This window comes from Neoarius graeffei, chromosome 12 (genome assembly GCF_027579695.1).
Source record: "Neoarius graeffei isolate fNeoGra1 chromosome 12, fNeoGra1.pri, whole genome shotgun sequence".
In the NCBI taxonomy this organism is placed as follows: Eukaryota; Metazoa; Chordata; class Actinopteri; order Siluriformes; family Ariidae; genus Neoarius; species Neoarius graeffei.
Genome location: NC_083580.1, coordinates 36,950,112 through 36,966,350, shown reverse-complemented (window position 1 = coordinate 36,966,350; position 16,239 = coordinate 36,950,112). Strand labels below are relative to the sequence as shown.

At 40.3% G+C, this 16,239-nt stretch overlaps 1 protein-coding gene across 17 annotated transcripts in view; it reads right to left on the bottom strand.

Annotated features, from left to right (window-relative positions):
• The window catches only part of rapgef6 (Rap guanine nucleotide exchange factor (GEF) 6), a 721,150-nt gene extending 705,281 nt beyond the window's left edge, over nt 1-15,869 (bottom strand). For 10 of the 17 annotated variants that reach the window (XR_009655729.1, XM_060935824.1, XM_060935835.1 and 7 more), the window contains exons 1-2: nt 15,336-15,869; nt 14,281-14,366 (exon numbers count right to left, since the gene is read on the bottom strand). The gene's annotated coding sequence lies outside the window, so the exon portion shown is untranslated. Of the gene's footprint in view, nt 1-439; nt 460-1,855; nt 1,909-12,828; nt 12,850-14,280; nt 14,367-15,335 lie in introns of those variants that run through there. The other 7 variants (XM_060935825.1, XM_060935832.1, XM_060935831.1 and 4 more) reach the window with 5 other exon arrangements.
• Nucleotides 15,870-16,239: the final 370 nt, after the last annotated feature.

Sequence of the window (16,239 nt, the reverse complement as noted above, 5' to 3'; positions counted from 1 at the left end):
CTGTATCAGATCAGCAATTAGAATGTTTTACTCGCCTGAGAGAAATTTAATTACCTTCACAAATCTCCGCATCAAAAGCCTCAACTTGTGTACTAGATCCCTTACCTACAAGTCTATTCAAACAGATAATACCTGAAGTAATTGAACCGCTTCTAAAAATAATAAATTCTTCTCTTACGATCGACTATGTACCCAAATCCTTTAAACTAGCAGTTATCAAACCCCTGATTAAAAAAAAACCCTGACCTTGATCCCTGTCAGCTGTCCAATTATCGGCCAATATCAAACCTCCCCTTTATCTTCAAGATCCTTAAAAAAGCTGTGGCACAGCAATTATGCTCATATTTACATAGGAATAACATCCATGAAATGCATCAGTCAGGATTTAGACCTCATCATAGCACAGACAGAGCTCTGGTTAAAGTAGTAAATGACTTACTGTTGGCTTCTGATCAGGGCTGTGTCGCGCTGTTTGAAGTGCTTGACCTTAGTGCAGCATTTGATACCATTGATCATTCCATTCTTCTGGATAGACTAGAAAACGACGTTGTGGGAGTTAAGGGAATTGCCCTCTCCTGGCTCAGGTCTTATTTAACTGATCACTATCAGTATGTTGATGTAAATGGTGATTTTTCTGGACATACTGAGGTAAAGTTTGGCATTCCACAAGGTTCTGTCTTGGGTCCACTGCTTTTTTCTTTATATAGGTTACCTCTAGGTGATATTATTCATAAACATTGTATTAGTTTCCACTGTTATGCTGATGACACACAGTTGTATGTTTCTGCAAAACCAGATGAGAGACACCAGCTTAATAGAATTGAGGAATGTGTAAAGGACATTAGACACTGGATGCTTATTAACTTCCTTCTGCTTAACTCTGATAAGACTGAAGTACTTGCACTAGGACCACATGCAACTAGAAGCAAGTTTTCTGATTCCAGAGTTACTATGTATGGCCTTTCTGTTTCTTCATGTGCAGCAGTAAAAGACCTCAGGGTGATTGACCCCCGTCTTTCATTCGAAACTCACATTGATAACATTACCCGGATAGCTTTCTTTCATCTCAGAAATACTGCCAAGATAAGAAATTTAATGGTCACTACATGAAGCAGAAAATCTAGTTTATGCTTTTGTTACCTCCAGGTTGGATTATTGTAATGCCTTACTGTCTGGATGTTCCAGTAAGTGCATAAACAAGCTCCAGTTAGTTCAAAATGCAGCAGCAAGAGTCCTTACTAGAACTAGAAAATATGACCACTTCACCCCAGTCTTATCCACACTGCATTGGCTCCCAATCAAATTTCATATTGATTATAAAATACCACTATTAACCTTTCAAGCACTGAATGGTCTCGCACCACAGTACCTGAGCGAACTTCTGGTCCTTTATGACCTGCCACGCCTACTTAGATCAAAAGGTGCAGGCTATCTGCTGGCACCTCGTATAGTGAAGACTACATTAGGGGGCAGAGCCTTTTCTTACAAAGCCCCACAGTTATGGAACAGCCTTCCAAGTAGTGTTCAGGAATCAGACACAGTCTCAGTGTTTAAGTCTAGGCTGAAAACATGTCTGTTTAGTCAAGCCTTTTGTTAATTGTGCTTATGAGGTAAAGGAGTACTGTAGATCTGGAGGGTCCTCAGACAGTGTTTTGTTAAACTGGGATGTATGGATGCAGAGTTTGTTGACGTGTAGTGGCTGGCTGCTTTATGTCCCGGGGCTCTCTCATGCCTGTTACACCTTCTGGCTCTCCCCTTTTAGTTATGCTGTCATTGTTAGTTTTGCCAGAGGTCCTGCTTGTACTCGGTGCAAAACGTATGCTGTTCCTACTTATTCAGGTAACATTGGGCATACCTAACAACTTGTGTTTTCTCCCTCGGAGTTACATGTCAGTCCTGAGATCGAGATGCTGACCTCTTCTGCTCCTCGGACCTGCCTAATCCATTCTGATGCCCCATGTCTGGTTGGAGTCTCAATCACATTGCTCCTGTGGAGGATGGCCCCATATAGACAGTTGAAAGTCACACTTGGAAGACGCTCTGGACACTTACAGTCATGCATTTACGGCTGAGGACTACAGTTGACTTGCTAACTTTATGAACAGTTTTGCACTCAAGTTTCTATCAATGAAGAGTTATAACCTCAACAAAACTGACTTCATGTTAAAACTGTTATAGTCATGTTGTCTGTTGTTGCCCAAATGAGGTTGGGTTCCCTTTTGAGTCTGGTTCCTCTCGAGGTTTCTTCCTCATGTCATCTGAGGGAGTTTTTCCTTGCCACCATCGCCACAGGCTTGCTCATTGGGGATAGATTAGGGATAAAATTAGCTCATGTTTTAGGTCATTCAAATTCTGTCAAGCTGCTTTGCGACAATGTCTATTGTTAAAAGCGCTATACAAATAAACTTGACTTCTTTAAACAACCAATCAATCTAACAGGGCATACCTGGGCAACAAGAAACATAAGAATGTTGTGTGTTCCAATACTTTTGACCTCTTGAAAAATGGGTGGGTTCAAACAGAAGGTGTCATGCTCCAAGATGTTGAACACATCTAGATGTAAATATCAGGAAATGAAAGCTGAATCTGAAATTCAGATGTAAATATATGTACATCTCAGATGAACAGCTCATTTATCTTTTGATCTCAAACCCAAGTGTCTAATGTATTAGCAAAAACTAACAAATTGGCCTTGCCATTCCAATACTTTCAGAGGGGACTGCTCTGTGGTTCCGATAAACAGCCAGAATATTATTGCACAATAATAGGACTATTATTTGAAAAGTACAGTGTTCTTAAACAAAATCCGTGATGAGGGACTCCTTTGCTTTCAATTTATACTGAAAGGGGTTTCTGGCATTTCTGTGCACTGTGTTTGGCCCCCGTTTATTTCACAGTTTTGAAATTTTTTAAAAATTGTTTTTTTGTTATTTTTATTTGCATATACATATTTGAACTACAGCAATTTAAACAAGCCCGAACAGTTTAATCACTTTGACTATAATATACAAAAAATGTTTTTGGTAAAACTTCTCCAAACAGTGACAAAGAATTGTACAAGTCGTACATATCCTTGTTTCTTGTTCTGTCATTTTATGCTGAATGCATCTATGAACTACAGCATGTTTCATAATTTGGAACACCCTATTATCATTTATTGATGCCTCTAATACAGCCATATACAATGATCAGCCATAACATTAAAACCATCAACTGGTGAAGTGAAAAACATTGATTACCTCATTACAATGGCACCTGTCAAGGGGTGTGATATATTAGGCAGCCAGAGAACAATTGGGGTGGGTTTCCCCAATAACATTGCACTTGAGGGCTAAAGAGCAAGTTTAAAGACACTCTTAAGCAACAAACACCGTCTTTGTATGTGGCTTTCCCGAACACACTTGTAAGAAGGTCTCTTAAGAGCAACTTTGCTAAGAGCTTCTTTGCAATGCCCATCTTTCCCTTAGCAAAAAGGAGTATACTTAAAAGTTCATTTTGTAAAGTATTCTGAAGTGTAAGTATAAGTATATCAAGTGTACTACAGGCCATGTACTTCAAGTGTACTAGAAAGCATACTAATTTAATACTTCTTCGGACTAAATTGGAACATTTTAAGTTTATAAAAGTATACTTTCAAGTCCGTTTTAAGTTTACAAAAGTACACTTTCAAGTATACTCATTTATATACTATCAATGCACTTGGTATATCCCTATTGTGTACTTGAAGTATATCATAAGTACACTTATGTACTGCCATTGTACTAGTTATATACTGTAATTATACAAGAGGGATATACCAAGTACATTTACAGTATATAGTATAGATGAGAGTACTTAAAGAGTACTTTTGCTAACTTAAAAGTAACTTTGAAGTATACTTTTATAAACTTAAAATGTTCCAATTTAGTCCGAAGAAGTATTAAATTAGTATGCTTTCTAGTACACTTGAAGTACATGGCCTGTAGTACACTTGATATACTTATACTTACACTTCAGAATACTTTACAAAATGAACTTTAAGTATACTACTTTTTGCTAAGGGAAACCAGTATAAAAATGTCATATAGGCTTGCCATTGAAAAGTTGTGTGGGAAACTAAGTAACTGCTTTTGGTCTTACAACCGTTTTTTGGTTGATGGAGTTACGTACCACAGTAAAACCTATGACAGACTAAAGAAGAGATTCAACAGTGCTGCATACTTGAAAGATGGTACATTTTGTTGTATTATAGAATTGGTTGTTTTTAAACAAATTTGTTCACATGAAATCTCTGCTTTTTGTCCATGTCGCAAACTATGTTGTGTTTTAGTTAACGTACTTAGTAAATCAGGCAGGCCTGTATGTAAAGATTCGCAAATAAATGTACAAAGTCATTTTGTATATGATGTTCAAAAAACTGAAACTGTTCATGCTGTCTCGCCTGACATGATCAAAACAAAATGTGTCCTTGTTGAAACAGCTGACACACTGTACATAACACCATTGCCAAACCCTTTTGAAAGGGACTAGTTAAATAAATAAAGTCAAGCCAAACTTTTTTCTGTTTTCCTGTTTTTGTGTATGATGAAGTGTAAGGTACATGAAGATAATGCAATTCAGTACACATAATGACTAAGTGTTAATCTCCAGAATTATAATAAGACATTAAACAAGACATGCATGTTGACGGTTGGGTTGGCTGGTAATGTTCATCATGTGCTGTTGAGTAAGGCTGCTGCAGAGGGGATGAAGGACTTTTTGTTTATAGTGGTACATTGTAGCGCCAGCCTGATGGGAGCAGTTGGAAGGAGTGATGGAGGGGGTGAGAGGGGCCCTCTGATCAGGTTGGATTCCCTAATCACTTACCAGCTGTATAGCTCAGCTAATGTAATATAAATTATAAATATAATATATATATATAAAATATAATGTAATATAAATTATAAATAATATATACATATAGTATAAATATATAAATTAAACGTTGAGTCAATTAATGAGTTGACCTTATTGTGCTCTTGAAGCAAGATATATGCTAAGCATTCCTATTTTGTGGCAAAAAGATTTACAAAGTATACTTAGGTCCAAGTATAAGTTTTAGTATTAAAGTAATGTATAAGTGTAAGTCTTAGTATTGATGTAGGTCTACTTATACTTTTTTATACTTGGTTCAGTATAAACCAAGTATACTTCCCTGTACTATGTTGTAAGTGTATCAAGAATTAGTTTATAAGAAGTAACCTTCAAGTACACTTCCTCGATTTTAGTATAAAATAAGTATACTTGTAGCACACTTGATTAAACTTCTTTTTGCTAAGGGTTGCTATAGGCATTAGTAGTTGCTAAATCCAGTTGATGTCACATGACATTCATTTTCAACTAAAAGCCAGTAGTGGGGCAGCATAGCTAACCTATTGTGCATTTTGTGATACAAGCACCGAATTTGGCACAAATGTACATTGACATATGGCGAACATTTTCAGATATTGAGCCACTCGTAATTCTCTCTTCATGTCCGCCATATTGGAATTCAAAATGGCCGCCATTTGAAATCGACATTTGCGCTTATCTGACCTAAACTTCACTTCCCTGTTGTTTCCATTCTGTGGACTGTTACATGAAGAATAGATATTTTTATATTCCAATTAAATTTAAGGTAATACTAGCACTGTGTTTGCCATCCAGACTGGTCCTATTGCAAGAGGATAGTGATGACCACATCAGTGGATTTTATACTTTTCCTCATTAAATAATATTTGGTGCAGGTGATGACCTAATCAATACCTCATTAAGTAAAATGAGATGTGTTGGAATCCCAGCACAGACACTGGAATGAAATGGCTGCCGTACACAGAGATGCTGATTTAAGAAAAGATTTAAGTGGTCTCTTATTTCTTTTTTTTCCCCAGAGCTGTATGTCATGTCTCTACACAAAATAGCCCATATTATTGAGAAATGGATTGATCAGTATAGTTTGCAAAATTATTTACAAATAAAAAAATTAATTTGTCAACTATTCACCCTCCATTGGTGTAAAACCCCTAAATTAGTTATGGTTAAATCAGCTGAAAGTTTCCAGAAACTATGAGGTGATTTCCATTCTAAAGACAGTGATTTGATTGTAGAAAGCTCCAGGGTTTATTAGAGAGCATACTTAAGCAAACAGCATCATGAAAACCAATAACCTATGAAAACACATGCAGGACAAGGTTCTGAAAAAGTGTCAATTAGGGTTTGGTTATTAAAAAAATATCCCAAACTTGGAGCACCCACAGAGCAATATTAAATCCATCATTTTTAAAAAAGGAAAGAATTTGGTACAATCATGAGGAAGTCATCCACCAAAAGTCAGTGACTGAGTAAGTAACCAAGAGGCAGAGGACGGAATAGATGCTCATTCTTGTTCATCAGCATTATCTAGTTGTTCCAGTTAAACTTTCAGGAACACACACCTTCTCCTGCTTGACAATGCAGTCACCTTCACCCTTCCATCCACCCATCCATCCATCCATCCATCCATCCATCCATTATCTGTAGCCACTTATTCTCTCCAACAGGGTCACAGGCAAGCTGGAGCCTATCCCAGCTGACTACGGGCGAAAGGCGGGGTACACCCTGGACAAGTTGCCAGGTCATCACAGGGCTGACACATATGGCCCTTTTCCACTACCCTTTTTCAGCTCACTTCAGCTCGCTTCAGCCCGACACGGCTCGCGTTTCGACTACCAAAAGCCAGCACGACTCGGCTCGCTTCAGCCCTGCTTAGCCCCTAAAACTCGCACCGTTTTGGAGTGGGGCTGAAGCGAGCCAAAGCGAGCCGACTGAGGCTGGGGGCGTGAGCAGACACTCCCCTGTGCACTGATTGGTGAGGAGTGTCCTCACATGCCCACACACGCCCCGCGAGCGCGCTGGGATCTGTAAACACCGCAAACCCGGAAGAAGAATAATTACGAATTACGAGAATTTCTGAAGCCTTATGCGCCTCGCCTCATCTATACGCTCTTGCCAGTATCTGTTGGCGTTGTCGGTGATAACAAGCCACAGCACCAAGACCAGCAACACTAACGACTCCATGTCCTCCATGTTTATTGTTTACTATTCGGGTCGTGAGACTACCACTTAAAAGCTCACTGATGTCACTGTTTGCGCTGCTTAACGACATCACCTGACGTCCACCCACTTTCGCTAACTCCACCCAATGTGTCCACCCACTTCCAGCCAGCACGGTTCAGCGCAGTTGTAGTTGAAATGCAACTCCAACAGCCCCGCTCAGCCCGACTCAGCACGGCACGGCTCAGCCAAACTCAGCCGCGTTTGTAGTGGAAAAGCGGCAATAGACACAGACAACCATTCACACTCACGGTCAATTTAGAGTCACCAGTTAGCCTAACCTGCATGCCTTTGGACTGTGGGGGAAACTGGAGCACCCAGAGGAAACCCATATAGACATGAGGAGAATATGCAAACTCCACACGGAAAGGCCCTCGTCGGCCGCTGGGCTCGAACCCAGGACCTTCTTGTTGTGAGGCGACAGTGTTAACCACTACACCACCGTGCTGCCCGTCACCTTCACCTACTTTAGGATAATTAGCCTATTGCTTAACTGTTGGAACTCCTTCAGGTTCCATATCAAACCTAGAACAACACAGAATCTAATCAATAACTCAAACTTGTCAAAACAATTTTTACTTCACAGACTTTGAGTAAAATGTTGTCTTGTCAAAAATACATGATGAATATTCATCTCTCATGAATTAAGTGGAGTATTGTAATAAAGTATGTCATTTTGAAAAATGGATACCAGCAAATATTGTCATGTACTATAAAAATATTTGACCCAGAGGTAATCGCACATGTAGAATTCAAGTGGCGGCCATTTTGAAATCCAATATGTTGGCTAATTTATAAAGATACACAATGCAGATTGTAACCATCGGATTCCTTTCCTCCCAAAACATACATTTGGACACCAGAATCGAGTCAATAGCAGCATTAGACCCAAAGATAATCGAAAATGTAGATTTCAAACAACGGCCATTTTGAAATCCAATATGGCGGCTCATTGGTACAAAATATGCGATGCAGACTGTTACCATTGGATTCCTTGCCCCCCAAAACATACATTTGGACACCAGAATCGAGTCAATAGCAGCATTAGACCCAAAGATAATCGAAAATGTAGACTTCAAATGGCGTCCATTTTGAATTCCAATATGGCGGACATGAAGAGAGAATTCCGAGTGGCTCAATATCTGAAAATGTTCGCCATATATCAATGTACATTTGTGCCAAATTTGATGCTTGTATCACAAAATGCACAATCCTTTTGAATATTCAAGCTAAACCGCCCCACTACAGTGAAATATAAAGTGCTTAAAATATGTATTGTAATGAAGCACTACATATGTGCTAATTAATAATTGAAACTTTTACATTTTTGGACAATAAAATGTTTTATTCCATGTGTGTGTATTTTTTAATTATTAAATGAACAAATATTCACATGAAAGAATGGGCAAATAAGCCAAATAATTCAGTAAAATGCTTTCCTTGTTTCTACTCATTTCACTGTTCCCCATTCAAGAGCTTAATGTCCCTTATAAATCAGTATGCAGCCAAGTGGCATTTGGCATGTGAAGGAGGCATCCATCCAATCACCTGCCTCCCCAGACCACAGTACCTCCCCACCCCCTGTACCCTCTCGGCTGACCACTTCCCAAACTGCAGATTTGCATTTCCCAGGCTGCAGGCAGCCACAGTACAGCTGGCCAAGAGTGTTGGTGCAGCCAGGAGCTGCTCAACTCTGAGAAGGAGCAGCTCCAGTTGCTCCGAGACCTGCATGACCAAAGGGAGCGGCACCATCAAGAGCGGATGGCCCTTCAACAGTTAAAACTAGACCTGCTGGCCAGACAAGTAGCACTTTGTAGCGGATTTTCTGGAGTGCAGCCATGATTATTTCAACTGTTCTTTTTCTCAGTTGTTACAGGTGCAGCAATTGGTCTCATTTAGGACACTAATGGCCCTTTTCCACTACCCTTTTTCAGCTCACTTCAGCCCGACAGGGCTCACATTTCAACTACCCCAGAGCAGCACGACTCAGCTCACTTCAGCCTCACTCAGCACCCAAAACTCACATGGTTTTGGAGTGGGGCTGAAGCGAGCCAAACCGAGCCGAGTGGGGCTAGGGGCGTGAGGAGACACTTCCCTGTGCACTGATTGGTGAGGAGGAGTGTCCTCACATGCCCACACACGCCCCATGAGCACGCTGGGATCTGTAAACACCGTAAACCCGGAAGAAGAATTACGAATTATGAGAATTTCTGAAGCCTTATGCGCCTCGCCTCATCTATACGCTCTTGCCAGTATCTGTTGGCGTTGTCGGTGACAACAAGCCACAGCACCAAGACCAGCAACACTAACGACTCCATGTCCTCCATGTTTATTGTTTACTATCCGGGTCGTGAGACTACCGCTTAAAAGGTCACTGATGTCACTGTTTGCGCCGCCTAACGACATCACGTGACGTCCACCCACTTTCGCTAACTCCACCCAATGTGTCCACCCACTTCCAGCCAGCACAGTTCAGCGCAGTTGTAGTCGAAATGCAACTCCAACAGCCCCACTCAGCTCGACTCAGCCCAACTCAGCACGGCACGGCTCAGCCCAACTCAGCCGCGTTGGTAGTGGAAAAGCGGCATAAATTAGATAATCACTTGCCTACTAATTGAGTTAAATTTAATTTAAAATGTGGTGATATCAATGTGACATTATGCTATCCATGTGCAATTCCATAACATATTGAAATATATTAATAAATGTTTTGCATATATTTAATAATTAACTATGTACTACAAAGAACAGGATAAGCGGCTACAGATAATGGATGCATGTACTTGCAATCTCATCTCATTATCTCTCGCCGCTTTATCCTGTTCTACAGAGTCGCAGGCAAGCTGGAGCCTATCCCAGCTGACTACGGGTGAAAGGTGGAGTACACCCTGGACAAGTCGCCTGGTCATCACAGGGCTGACACAGACAACCATTCACACTCACATTCACACCTCCGGTCAATTTAGAGTCACCAGTTGACCTAACCTGCATGTCTTTGGACTGTGGGGGAAACCGGAGCACCCAGAGGAAACCCATGCGGACATGGGGAGAACATGCAAACTCCGCACAGAAAAGGCCCTCAGCGGCCACGGGGCTCGAACCCGGACCTTCTTGCTGTGAGGCGACAGCGCTAACCACTACACCACCGTGCCGCCCCTGTTTAAAAAGTCAATGAACAAAAAGTTATTTTAAAAAATTCTCTTGTATTGTTCTGTCAACTTTATTTTACAAAGTAAAAATGACAATTTTCACACAAAGATTGTTGTAATACTCATTTAGTTAATACATAAAGGAGTTAAATTATATGGAACTTAAGAATACTTTATGAGCAACTGTCAAAATGACTCCCCCACCCAGGGGCGCAGATAGGATTTTTGAACTGGGGGGACTGAGCTATCAGCAAATGATTCCATTCTGTGTATATATATATGTGTGTGTATATATATATATATATATATTATATATATATATATATATATATATATATATATATATATATATATATATATACACACACACACACACTACCATTCAAAAGTTTGGGGTCACTTTGAAATGTCCTTATTTTTGAAAGAAAAGCACTGTTCTTTTCAATGAAGATCACTTTAAACTAATCAGAAATACACTCTATACATTGCTAATGTGGTAAATGACTATTCTAGCTGCAAATGTCTGGTTTTTGGTGCAATATCTCCATAGGTCTATAGAGGCCCATTTCCAGCAACTCTCACTCCAGTGTTCTAATGGTGCAATGTGTTTGCTCATTGCCTCAGAAGGCTAATGGATGATTAGAAAACCCTTGTACAATCATGTTAGCACAGCTGAAAACAGTTGAGCTCTTTAGAGAAGCTATAAAACTGACCTTCCTTTGAGCAGATTGAGTTTCTGGAGCATCACATTTGTGGGGTCGATTAAATGCTCAAAATGGCCAGAAAAATGTCTTGACTATATATTTTCTATTCATTTTACAACTTATGGTGGTAAATAAAAGTGTGACTTTTCATGGAAAAACACAAAATTGTCTGGGTGACCCTAAACTTTTGAACGATAGTGTGTATACATGTTATTTCACCTCCCTCACTGCCATCACCAGGAACTACCTGCAGGCCAGGACAATGATAACATTTTAACATAGCCTAATGAAATCCAAAGTTTACACATTATCATCACGCACAGAAACTGCAAAACTAGTTTTAAAACCGCTAAGTTCCAACTGTAAACATAGCGAAAGGCTGGACTACGTGTGTGTGTGTGTAAAGTGTAAACCAGTGCATCCTGACTTTCTAACTGTGCCTGTGTGTTGCGTGAGCGGCAGTCAGTCAACAACTCTTCGCAAAGTTTCCTTATGAAACAATATGCTCGCTGAAATTATGGCAGGGAATGCCAGATTAAACATTAAAACTGCCTTCTGAGCACTGTATCTACAGGCTACCACCGAAAGAAGGAGGCTACCAGAAAGGCATCTCTACTCCGTACGATTTTACTTTCACTACGACATTACTTTGAACAGACTATCAAAAAATTGTAAGGTGATATGATAAAGTAAGGCACAGTTTACTTACAGTTGTTGTTTTTTGAAAAAACGATGCAATCGTTTTCTGCCTTTCGGCACCCTTCATCATGCCGTGTTGGGGTCCTGAACTAGGAGGCGCTGTCCCCGATATGCCTGTCAAACTTGTTGTGGGTAACCATAGCAACCAAGCTTGAGCTCGCAACCCGTGCAGTCTGCGCAGTTGCAACTATGTCTGTACTGCTGTGCACCTCAATAAACCGAATGGTAATTAGTCTTTTGATTTTTCCGTGAGGTTTGCCTTATGCAAAGAAAGACAGCATAGACAGTTTTTCCTCCCTATAAGTGGGGGGGACCGAACGAGGTGAATTTAAACCTGGGTGGGACGAATTCCCCCCGTCCCCCCCTCTATCTGCGCCCGTGCCCCCAACCACCCCCAGTTAAGTCATGTATGAGCCTGACACATGTGGTGAGTGTTCAATAGGTTTGGAGAGTGCTTCCTGAAAGGCAATCAAAAAAAAAAAAGTCAATACACTGTAGTAAAATGGGCTCAAATTTAACATACTCATACTATTGACTGTGTGGCCTCTGAGTCCAACACAAGCATTATAAAAAGTTTGTGGACAACACCACATTCATTGGACTGATTACCGGTAGAGAGGAGACAGCATATAGGAGAGAGGTGGCAGGACTGGTGGCCTGGTGCCAGGAAAATAATCTCTCCTTAAATACAGATAAGACCAAGGATATGATTATTGATCCTAGGAGGAGGAGTGAGCAGCATGCCCCAGTATACACTGGGGAGACAGAGGTGGAGAGGGTAAGAACTTTTAAGTTCCTCGGCACTCACATCAGTGAGGACCTCCCCTGGTCTCACAACACTCGGCAGCTTCTGAAGAAGTCACAGCACAGACTGTATTTCTTGAGAAAGCTGGGGAAGTTTGGCATGACAACCAAAATCCTCAGCAACTTCTACAGATGCACAGTCGAGAGCGTCATCAGCTCCATCACAGTGTGGTGTGGAAACTGCACTGCTCAGGACAGTAAGGCTCTCCAGTGGGTGATAAAGACTGTTCAGTCCATTTCTGGAACAGCCTTCCCATCACTACAGGGCATTTACAACACCAGGGTCATCAGGAGGGCCCATAACATTATTAAGGACCACACACACCCACAACACAGTCAGGGAGACGCTACCGGAGTGTCAAATCAAAGACTACAAGACTCACAAACAGTTTCTATCCACAGGCTGTCAGGCTCCTGAACAAAACAACACACTAAATACTGCACTCCGATTCTCCAGCATCCCCACTGCAGCTACCGTACCTGTTTGCACAAAGCACAGAGTTACTTTACAAATTAACTCAGGTTTTTTTGCACTTCTTTTACCCATTTAGTTTTACTACATTTATTCCCCCTTTTTTTTGGTGCATCTTTCTGTCATGTGTTTGTTGAGTGTGCATTATCGTTGTGTGTAAGAAGAGCAACAAAGTAAGAATTTCATTGCATCGTCTGAACCTCCGTGTTTTTACTATGCATATGACAAACTTCCTGAATCTATTAAAGATTCTTTAGTATATTATGCTGATTGCATATATGAACTATAAATCATTTGATATTTGACCCAGTGAACCTAAACAAAAATTATATCCCTCATCAAAAAAATTCCTGTGCAGGGATTGGCCAAGGATGGCTCATGTGACATAAAATAATTCCACAATTGATTAAGTAATGTATCTCACAATATTTATTTAAAAAAAAAGGGGGGGGATATGGTGTGAATCAGTCATGGTATACGGCATCACAATTTCAAGCTATATGGCTAACTTGAGTCACAGCTGTGGCTCCGTGAGCATTTCTGTGTGTAGATTTACATATGATCATGCCTAGTGATTTTTTTTTCCAGATTTATTTCTAGTTATTTGTAGTTAACACTTAGTTTGGAATTTTTGATAAGGACTATAAATCAAATATACCATGCACTGAGAGGAACCAATAATTATGAATTCTCTTCTGTAACTAACATAGTACTATTTTCTGAGGGGCTGCACCCCTCAGAAAATAGTACTATGCCAGTCACCTCAGAGAATCCATAATTTCAACCGGAGCCACTCACAGTTGCTAGTACACATGCCCCAGTACACAATCCTCCTCAGTCTTCTTTTCCTACAAGTTATGACATGGAAAAATCCTCAAAGCTGTAATTCATGAACAGTCCACTCCACATACAATCTATTGGTCTCTGATCACAAAACAAAGGTTTCTCGAATCAACATTTCGGTAACTTCAAATCAATATTAGTGTCCCCTGCTGCCGATTTTCTGAATTGAGCCAAGAAGTTCATCTCCACCAGCGCCACCATGATTGAAAATCATGCGATTGCATTCTTGCATGCTGATTGACCAAAGCTCGAATAGTGTTCGGGAACTTTACGCACCGTGCTGTTTTACCCATCAGTATCCCCCAATCAGTGCTCCCAAATAAACTTGAGAATAAGGATTTGAAGCCACATAGTGCATCATAAATTTAGACTTTGTGTACCACTTGTTTAATTTCCAACCCTTCCATACCATGACACGGTACGTTGTGAGCCTTTAGTCCCATTTTTGTTACTCATTTTGACAGTTCACATTTAAAATATCGGTGCGTGGTTTCTTGCAGACGAATTCAACATCACTCACCTTTCAACCAATCAGCCCGCAGCAATGCATCATGTGATTTCCAAAATGGTAGTGCCGGCAGAGTACACTGGAAGTTTTCTTCTTAGCTGAAGTGGGGAGGGGACGGGGACTGTTTAGATCAATATTATCAACATGTTGGACCAAGTAATCTTTATTGATTCATGATCAAAGTAAGGTTGATAGACTGGCCATGGAGCTAGCAGTTTACGAAATACATGACTTCTAACACAGGAACCCCAAGCTCTGGGATTTTTCCGTGCCATAACGTAGGAAAAGAAGACAGAGAAGAAGGACTGTGTATTGGGGCATGTAGTGACCGTGGAGCCTCTCAATGCATGGTATATTTGATTAATGTGTGCACAAACTTTCTATACCACACAATTTATCAAACAATATTCAACCCCAGCCACTACCAGACACCAATTCTATTACATTGAAAAACTAATCAGTGGAAGATATTTAATAATTCCTCCAATCCAGTATGCATTAATGCACTATATAATTATAATTAATGTACATCTTAGTGTCTAGTAAACTACTTTTTTTTTTTAATCTTTCAAAGACGTTTTAAAGACCCTTCTGGCTTTCCATACTCGCTGCTCCGCCTCGCGTACAGTTCAGCGTCTGATAGTGAAACCAAGAAACTCCGATGGTTTGATAACGAGACCGCAGTAGAAAAGCTACAAAACAGCGAAGGCGATGACGGTTAGAACTAAAGGCCAAATCCAAGTGAAAAGCTGTATGCAAAAAGCCTAAATATGTGATAAAGGTATTGTTTTGAGTGGCTTTGAAAAACAATGTATTTCTTTGTCAAAAGCCTGTCGGTGTCAAACATGGTCTCTTACTTCTGTGGCGTCCTAAATCCTGACAATGTGTAATTTGATGCTATGCGTTTTTTTCTATCACACGTTTATAGCTTACAATACAACTTCTACAAATCTAAATTAATGCTAACATAAGATACTTTCACATATTTGTACACGTTTATATGTCAACATCGAAAATTATTCATTTGATGACAGCTGGTTTGGAGTTGTTGAGAGATGAGCACATACCTCTGCTCTGCGCCGTGATGGGGTCGGGCGTTTAAAGGCTTGATGTCGTAAAAAAAAAATCCATTTAAAGTTATAATTCAGCAGGCATGTGGAGCTCCGAGTTTTTCGGTCCCGACCCAAGTATTTTTACGACTTGGAATAAAATGGGTACTAGTTGAAGGTTACAAACAAGACATCTAAAACAACATCGAATTTAGGATGAAAATTATCTATGTCTATCCCGTTTAAAATAAATTATGTACTTGTCCGTCGCTGACCATTTTTAAACCGAGAGATTGATTGCTCCCGGTCTCGAGTTTTCAAAGCAGCAGTAGTTCAAGACAATGTCCCGGTGTATCGAGAACAGTTGTTGCTGTCAAATATTGACGCGAGATTCAGGTCCAACTTCTAACATGTAAACTGTCAGTGTTGAGAGTTGACGCTGTCGAACATAAAACTTAGGTTTTATCTGTCGAGTGATGCAACTGTTCCTACTGGTCAGAATCAAGACAAACGACTCAAAGAAGGTAACTTCCTGGCTGCTAAGGAGTGTTGGCCAAGCAGTTTCATTTGAATAGGCTTATAGAGCTGACGTCACAGACGCAGCTGTAATTGGACTACTCTACTTGAGACATGAAGCTTGTACTTGCAGCCGAACCCAAATATTGGTTTTGTTTTCATCGCGCATGCGCAAACTTTTCTGTCGCAATTTTTAACAGCATCAACTATTTTTGTCGCTCGGTAGACTCCTTGAAACTCGTCAGACGAGTCCCACGCCCACAATACTCCATAAAAGATTAATTGCACACATAGCAGTGAATGATCAGGGTGAAGCTTGGAAAACAGAATTTGAAATTTTTTTTGAATCACTATTATGCCAACAACAACTAGATCTGCATTTCCTGAAGGAAATACTAGTGCTTAA